Below are 8,722 nucleotides of genomic sequence, written 5' to 3'. Positions count from 1 at the left end.
GACCATTTGAACTCCCACATGTGTTTTCCCAATGCATGGTGTGCTGAGTCGAGCAGAAGGGATGAAGGGTCTGGCTTAAAACCCAGTGTTAAACCCGGTGTTAAACCCAGGGGCAGAGCTGCAGCTTGTGTCAGTTGTGGCTGCAGTGAAATAAATGGAGGTTTTGAAGCCAGCATCAGCTCAGGGACTGGCCCTAGAGAGAAATTCCAGCTTGTGGGGCACTTGTCCACTTGGCCAGATCTTCCTTGGAGCTTTCTCCCTACCCCTGACCAGGGCTGGTGCTGTGGCCCCTTTGGGTTCCTGCATCTGACCCGGCACAGGTGGTGAATGGAGTGGATATTCCCAGTGGGATATCCAGTGCCTGGCTCCTGGCACTCTGCAGGAAGCTCATGGAAGGGTGTTTGCCTTGGAGCGGGGGGCAGCAGATTTTTGTCATTCCTCATTCAGCTTTCAAAGATAACTCTCTCTGTGCTTGGAATGGACCTGGAGCAGCTGTGAAACATTCCAATCCCCTTGGTGAGTAATGTCCTCTCCAGGAAGGGGGCAGCTCCCATTAAAAGTGGACAGTCTCCCTGCCAGCTGGATTTTCATGCAGGGACTGGCTTTGACTGTTGATGTGAGGAGATCACCTTTGCCACTGCCTTGGTACTTTTTGCATGGGACAGAAATGGCTCGGAGCCTTTCCAGCTGATCAAACGAGCCCTTTGCGAGTCCCAGCATGAGGGACGGGGGGGAAAGTGGCAAAGCAAAGCTGAGCTCTTCCTTATTTATTTATTTTCACTCTATTACAAGCAAGCGAATGAACCCTTCTATTATTTATGCAGGAGGATAAAGGGAGCTGTGCCAGTGGCTTCGTGAGGAGGCAGAGTCCACTTTCAGCTTCAACTCTTACCCGAGGAGGAAAGCGGACACCTCGCTGTCATCCAGGGCACAGATAAGTGGAGAAATGGGAGTAATTCAGAGGGTTTGTGAAAGCACAGGAGGAGGAGACTGTCCCCACGGGGCAGGGCTCATGTCTGTGGTCTGCGAGTCCCAGAGCCTCAGGGTAAATCCTTCCACCCTCCCAAAGGTGATAAAACCATTTCAGCTGGTGCATCCTATGAGCTGCCTCCCTATGGGCAGATCCCAAACCTGAATAAAATTTAGACTGAGAGTGGAAATGGAGCAGTGGAATGAAGCTTTGCGCTTGGAGGGATAGGAGCAAGTGGCAAAAGAAATGCCCAAACTGTGCCATTTACCCCAAACCAGTGTGCTGCAGCTCCTGGCTGTCACTGTGCTCCTCTGCAGCTCCCTTCGCCCCTAGCACTTTGGACCTTCCCTGTGCTGCTGCGCCCCAGCCAGGGCTCTCAATGCCGCTATTGTGAGCCCCGAGGCTGCCGCTGTGCAGGGAAGGGGCCAGGATTCCCAGCTGCTCAGGAAAGCTGTGGGCTGACATTCCCGGGATGAGCCAACGGGGCCGAGCCCCAGCACTCCCACCACGCACCCTGCCCCGCAGCTCAGTGTGTGCTCTCTGGCTTGTAAAAGGTGCAGGTTCCCCACGGGCTCCACCATCCTCCATCGACCACAAACCCTGTGGGTTTTGTACAAAACGTTAGCATCTGTGGCTGGAAGTGAGACCCAAAGGAAGCAAAGAATCCTCTTGAGTCCCCACTGCACCAACCCCACTCCTCTGCCCCTGTGCTTTGCCATGGCTGAGAGGTTTCCCAGGGTGCTGGGGGTGTCTGAGCTCTGGGACCCTACCTCTGCCTGTGCCGGCTGGATGAGCAGGCAGCTGGAGCCTGGCACGGTGCTGTCTCCTGGATATAAGGGAGGAACTGAGGTGGTGTTTGGATGCAACTGGCACCGCCGGTTTGTCTTGGCTGATTGCAGGTGAAGATTTGGCTGTGGAGCCATGGTAGCATCAGCCCCCTTCTCCTGCTGCTCCCATGTGCATTGCTGTCACAGCCCATCTGAGTCTGTGAGGCAGCCACCCTCAGCCCCTGCCCTGGCACTGCTGGGAGATAGAGATGTTGAGGATGCTGAAAGCAAGGGGCAGAGTTCCCCAGACAACATGTGGCACACAGGAGCTGAGATGGAGCCATGCTAATGGCTGGCAAGGAAATAACCCCTTAGAGCCTTGTCCTCGGTGGGATGGGGATGGGACCTCTGGGAGTGCTGAGGTGGAAATCAGTGCATCTGGATGTAACCAAACCTTGTACAGGTTTGCTGTGCTGGAAATAGGGACCTGCCCTGCTGTGCTGAAGCAGTTGTGCTGGGCTGTGGAGCAGGAGGATGGCTCCAGCCCTCAAACATTCCCTCCAGTTTTGTGCCAGAACTTTTGGCTCTAAACAACTCTTACCTCTTGCTATAACTCAGTAGGAGCCTGAGGAGTGTCTTACAGTGCTCGTAACACAGAAAAACCGCTGGGCTGAAGGGGTGAGTATTAACATTGCAAAATCAAACACTGTGCTCAGAGATCCAGACTTTCAGCCTGAGCAGGCGGAGCCTGAGCTGCAGAGAACCGGCTCCTGCACTGGGAAGGCTTGGGAGAGCTTTGCTGCGCTCCTGCCTCGCAGGGCTCTTGCTCTCCCCGGCTGCAGGGCAGCAGCAGCCGCTCCTGCGGGTTTTAATCCATGCCTCAGGAGGTCTGTGTTCCGTTCTCTCCATCCCGCTGTGGGTACATCGGGGCTCTGGGACGTCATTCCCTTGGCACCGCTGGGCTGCCTCCGGCTGCAAGGTTTGGAGAAGGTGGAGGAGTTTCTGCCACTGTGTTTAGAGAGCTGCCAGCACCACGGGTGCTGCTGCAATACAAACAGCTTTATCACAAAGATTATTTCTAAGCCCCGGTGGAGCTGTGAGATCTTGGCTCCTCATCCCCACCACGTTTTCTTTCTCAAATCCCTTGGAAAAATGCTGCTCCTTCGGCTGTGACTCAGATGGGAGGAAATAAAACCCACATTCATCACGGCCCTGCCTGAGTCAGAGCAGCACTTGCGCCATCAGTCCGGAGCAGGTTGGCTCCATGCTGGGTGTTCCTTGTGATGAACGTAATCAATCTTGGATGTGGACTTTGCCTCCAAAGAACCTCTTGGAAAGCTCGGGGGGAATCCGGATGCCTGTTTCATGGTGCACAGCTTCACCCCATCACCGGGAGGTCCCTCTGTGGCAGTGTGGGGCTGAGCAGCCTGCATGGGCCTTGTGATCCTGCTGCAGGGGCATCATCATGTAACTGCTCAGGGATCCAGCCTGGTGCCCTGAGCAGCCCAGGGAGGAGAGGGGGAGAAGCATCTGCACCATAAAGGGCTCTGTTGCCTGCAGTGCGAGGGCCACAGTTCAGTTTTGAGGCTCACAGCATGGCACTGATGATTTCCTTACCTGGGGCAGGAGATGAGTGATGGAGACACATCTCTGCCTGGGCTGGAGCAGGGACCTGCCTCCCTCATGCACGTTGTGGCACTGAGAACATGTATGGGTTCAGGGCAGTGAGGGGGAGGTGGAAAATCCTCTCTCCTGCAGGAGCATCTGGCACTCGCCATGTCTCCCATACCAGGTCCATGGCTGCCCTAAGCTTGGGTTGGTGTTAAGGGGGAGAAAAATGGGGCTGGGAAACAGAGTCTCCACATATAGCACAGTAAAATGAGCAGGGGCCTTGAACAAGCTGTTGCTTTGTCCTCACCTTCCCCTTGCAGGCTCCAAACAACATCAGCTGCATGTCTGGCAGATGTTCACGAGCAGAAACCAGCTCCCTTCTCTCCTTCAAGGGCTTTCCCTGTGCTTGAAGCTTTGCTGTGGAGCAGAGATCAGCAGCAGTATCTGTATTAAGAAGTGTTTTGTGTTTTTGAAGTTGACAGTCTTGCAGTAAATTGGGATGGATCATCGGGTACCTGCACTGATCAGAGGCTTTGGGACCCCACAAGCCTGCAGATAAAGAAGTTTTGGCATTGGACTTTGGTGTTTTGATGGGTTTTTTATTTTCTTTCCTCTGATCTTAGTCTGTACCCAGAGAGCAAAGCCCCTGGCTCTGTGTCAGTGCTTTAATTGGGCTGATCAGCAGCAGATGCCATTTGCAGGCTGATGAAAGATGGGGAAGGAGCTGGTGCTTCCTTGCTTCACTCACACAATGGAGCCTGCAGGACACGAGGCTGCTTTTGACACCACATCTTCCCCCAGGGTCTCTCGCAGCATTGCAGACCATTAAAAAGCCACATCAAACAGCTTTTCTTCCATTGGAGCTCCGTGGCAGCAGCCAGTCTGCCATGTTGAAACCCAGCTGGGATATAATGGAAAGAGTTCATTAGGGGAGCCCCAGCTACCCCTGACTTTGAGGTGATGGAAGTTGAGCAGGGAGCCAGGGGGTGGCACTTGGATGCCTCACTCGGCTGAGGTAACCCCTGAGCCAACCAGAGCCAGGCAAACTTGGGGTTTCCATTGAAGGAGAAGGCAGGTTGTGTTCTTGAACCGAATCACATTGTCAGCTCAGCTCTTTGCATCACCTGGACACTAACCTGAACAGAGAGCAGGCAGTGAGCTTCAGTTAGTGACTTCTATATGGAAGGGTGGGGGAATGAAGATTTTATTTAAGCAGCCACAGGGAACAGTGTATCCATCCCCCCCCCCCCCCCCCCAGTAACTTCTCAACCCAGCACTGCAATAGACTGGGGGTTTCTGGAGGAGCTCCTGGTGCGTGTGCCTGCACAGTGCTGCTGTAGGATGTGTCCCAGGAGCTTTCCCAGGGTCCAGATTCAGCTCCTAGCTCCCTTCAAGCTTCACTTAGCCTCAACTCGGCCTCTTGGTCCTTTCCAGGTCTCTTTCTACACAAGGGTGAGGCTGAAATCAGTGTTTCCTGATGCTTCCAGTAGCAAAAAGGCTGATGTCTGGATGCTGAAAGCAGGGCAGTGAGAAATAGGCAGGGAGGTGACATGAGGCCCAGCAACAGCCTCTGGCTGAAAGAGGAGAGCAGAGGCTGGCGTTCGGTTACCCATGTGCTGTGTGTGCGGGCCTGAGAGCCAGCTTTCCTTTTGTCCTCCTTGGGTATCACCTCGAATGCAGGGACATGGCAGCCGTGAATGCTCCCTGCGTTTCAGTGGCACTGAGGGAATCGAGGTGAAAACTCTGCCTGTGTCAGCCTTAAACCTGCCCCTGCCGTGCCCCAGCGCAGGGATCCCCACAGACAATGCTGGCTTTGTCTGCCTCCCTTCTCCTCGGCGCGGGGAGATGCCGAAGCCAAACATTTCACCACAAGATGCATTAATTGCCATCCGCTCCCTGGGGTACGGACCAGATGCCAGTAACCGGGGAAAAAATAAGCATGTTATTGCATGGGAAGTGCATCCATTGTTGAATGACTCCAAGTTGCAATTCCTGCAGCTAAAAGTTCTTGATTAACGTTTCCTAGACCCATGCTTGGAGCGGTGTTAACTTGGACCATGCTAAAGAAGAGAGACCCAGAAACTGGGGGATGAAGTCAGCTTCCCACGTAATGATATGGGATGTGTCCTCTGCTCCTGTAACCCTGCATCATCCCACAGCAAAGCTGTTTGTCACCATGTTCGTCACCTGTGTCAGGCAATACTGTGTGTCCTCAGCTGCTCATTCAGTGCTTTGTGGGACCCGCTCCATGAGCCTGCAGCTAATGCTCGAGTTTGGCATGGATGAAAATGAGCGATCCAGGGACAGCTGGCTGGGAGCTACAGCAAACTGCAAACAGTCTGACACAAGCAGCAGTCTGGTTCCCCCGCATTCCCTGTAAATCTGGCAGGCTAACACCCTTGATCAGCTTCAAAAACAAACACTGCTCAGCACGGAGGGGATAAAAGAACATTGGAGTCCAATAGAGCTGTAACAGAATCATCCATCCTCAGTGGCAGGAGATGGATGGAGCCCAAAGTCGCCTGGTGTCTGGATGAGCCTAAGGAAACTGGAGCTGTGGAGCTGCTCTGTAGAAGGGGCACCAGAGCAGCAGAGCATTAGGACACGCAGTCTCCGGGTCTGCGGTCGCTGCCCTTCTGCTTTGAGTCTCCAGGGAAGGGCTTTGCAGCATCCCCGCCTGCGGACAAGCCCGGAACCCGAATTAGCATTGGAATGAGAGTGCTGGTATTTTTAAACCAGGGCGTGTGGTTTCTGCCTTTCTTTTAATAGGTGTCCGGGGGCAGGTTCTTCTCACAGCTCCATCCACCACTGCCTCAGAGTCCTGATCACCCAGCGGCACTCAATGGGCTACGGAGCTGCCTTCTGCCTTCAACCCCTCCGCAGTGCCCTGGCTTCTCAAAGCAGCTTCCACTGGGAAGCTGGATTCTCGTACAGCACATGGTCCCAATGAGCTACAACCTGACCTGGGTGCTGAGCTCCTCCAGCGCCTCAATAGCATCCTATAGAAATAAAGAGCCGTTTCTGAACCCCAGGGTCCACGTGGCACCGGCTGAACGTGCACAGTGAGCGCTTGCTTTGATATCTTTAACATCTGATGCTCCAGTTTCAAAAGCGCTTGGAAAGTTTGAGATGGAAAATTGCTGCAGAAAGGCCAAAAGTGCTGGAGAAGTGAAACAATAATTCACTGTTCTGCTGCTCTGCCAAATGGAAAGAAACCTCAATACAGCATAAAATAATACAGAGGGAGTGACCTCCTGATCTAAGCACAGGTGGGGGCCAGGATTGCTTTGTTTTGACCCCCTGACTCAGGGCAAATTTAGCTTTGAATAACTCACTTAACCCTCCTGACTCATTCCTCACAGCTGTGAAAGGTGGGTAATGCTCATTCCCTATGGATTGTGAGGAAGACTGGTTATTTATTTTGTAAAGCTTTGACAGATTAATTCTAAGTAGTATAGCTGGAAAACCACAACTCATCCCGAATAACATGAGCAGCAATTACAGAGCTGGGAAAAGCTCAAGAGCTTTAGCATTCAAAACCCTCCCAAGCCTCCTTAGAGAAAGAGGTTTCACCTGAATGTGGAGGCTGAGGGGTTTGGTAGGAGGCCGCTGGAAACCAGGGAAACGTCATCTAAAAGTCAAATAACTGAAAGGATGTTGAGCACCAGAGAAGGCTGGTGCAGCTGGATAGAAATGAAATGAGCTATTAGCTGCTCTGCAAGACACCAGCATGGGAACTGTCGTGTTACAGGAGAAATTCGGTTGGTGGCTCTTTTGTATGGTGGGTAACGTATGAAATGGTGCAGAGCACCTCACCGACCTCAGAGCTGAGGCTCTGCAAGGGGGAGAGCTCTGCCTTTGTACTAAACCTGCTGCTTTTTCTACACTGGGCAGCTCTTTGCCCTGGGGAGGCTGATGAAGCGCCTCAGGGTGTATCAAACCCTGTGGTTCCGGTGGAGGAGGATGGTGAAGCACAGAGAGGAAGGTTTGGTGCTCAGCTGAGGGGTCCCTGCCTCAGCTCCAGGGCTCCTGCCTTTCCCAGCAGACACTGAGCATGCAGTGCAGGGGAACAGCTTTCCCAGTGAGCGGCTGTGCAGCAACAGCCCCTTGTGACAGGTTCCCCAATCTAGTGGGGACATCGGGCCCAGCTGGTGCCAATTCAGACCTCAGAGCAGCTTCCAGTATCTGAAGGGGGCCTATAGGGATGCTGGGGAGGAGCTCTTCATTAGGGACTGGAGTGACAGGACAAGGGGTAATGGGTTCAGACATAACCAGGGGAAGTTTAGATTGGATATAAGGAAGAAATTCTTTACTGTGAGGGTGCTGAGGCACTGGAATGGGTTGCCCAGGGAAGTTGTGAATGCTCCATCCCTGGCAGTGTTCAAGGCCAGGCTGGATGAAGCCTTGGGTGACCTGGTTTAGTGTGAGGTGTCCCTGCCCGTGGCAGGGGTTGGAACTGGGTGATCTGAAGGTCCTTTCCAACCCTAACCATTCTGTGATTCTATTTCTTACTCCGTTGTGAACATAGAGCCCCAAGACTGACACTTGTGGAAGGTCTTTGTGCCAGTCCCGTCCATGGGATTCCCTCCTCTCTGTCCCACCTACACTGCAGCGGTGGTGTGCTCTGTGGTACAGCCTGCAATTCATTTAAGGGCAATTCCCCAGGGAGGTTCCTGGACAGGGCTGGAGCGCAGGGTCCCGCCTGGCTCCCTGCTCGGTGTGGCTGCAGTGCCACCCCGATTCCCAGCCTCGCCTGTCCCACCCCATGAATCAGCCGGATTCCTTGGACTCTGTAAGCCAAACAGCAGCGAATCTCCCCCCAGCTCCCGGGAAGCGTGCAGCGGCGGCAGGAACGGGAATGGAAAGGACTTTGTCCCACGGAATGCCCAGCCCTGCAGCGCAGGGACTGGGGCTGACAGCAGTTTTTCCTGCTCTGGATGAACAAGTCCAGGGCATTCAAAGATGAGATTTGACTAAAGACATCCGGTTATGCAGGGCTGAGGGTGCCTGGAGAGACAGGAGGTTTTGTTATTAGCAGCGACCGCTCTGTTGGTACCGCCCCATCGGACCTGCACTTGGGTGCTTATTACAGGGCGCTGGGTTCCAGCGCTGGGTCACAGACAGCGTCTGAGCCATCGGGGCAGGAGCCGGGCCCGACGGAGCCCCGGTACCACCCCGGCCAGTCTCCAGCGCCAGTGCCCGGGTGCAGCGGGCTCGGGCAGGCAGAAGAAAGCCCCGGTGCTGCCGAGGAAGTGCAGCCGCTGGGTGAGCCACGGCAGGGCCCCGTGCGGGGCTGTGACCGCCGGTGCCGTTCAAACACGCTTTAAACGGGCAAACGGTTTCACTGCGTTCTGGCGTTCCGCCCGACGTGTCC

The sequence above is a fragment of the Melopsittacus undulatus genome, chromosome 14 (genome assembly GCF_012275295.1).
Source record: "Melopsittacus undulatus isolate bMelUnd1 chromosome 14, bMelUnd1.mat.Z, whole genome shotgun sequence".
In the NCBI taxonomy this organism is placed as follows: Eukaryota; Metazoa; Chordata; class Aves; order Psittaciformes; family Psittaculidae; genus Melopsittacus; species Melopsittacus undulatus.
The sequence above is the reverse complement of the archived record's forward strand: the minus strand, read 5'-3'. Positions refer to the sequence as shown.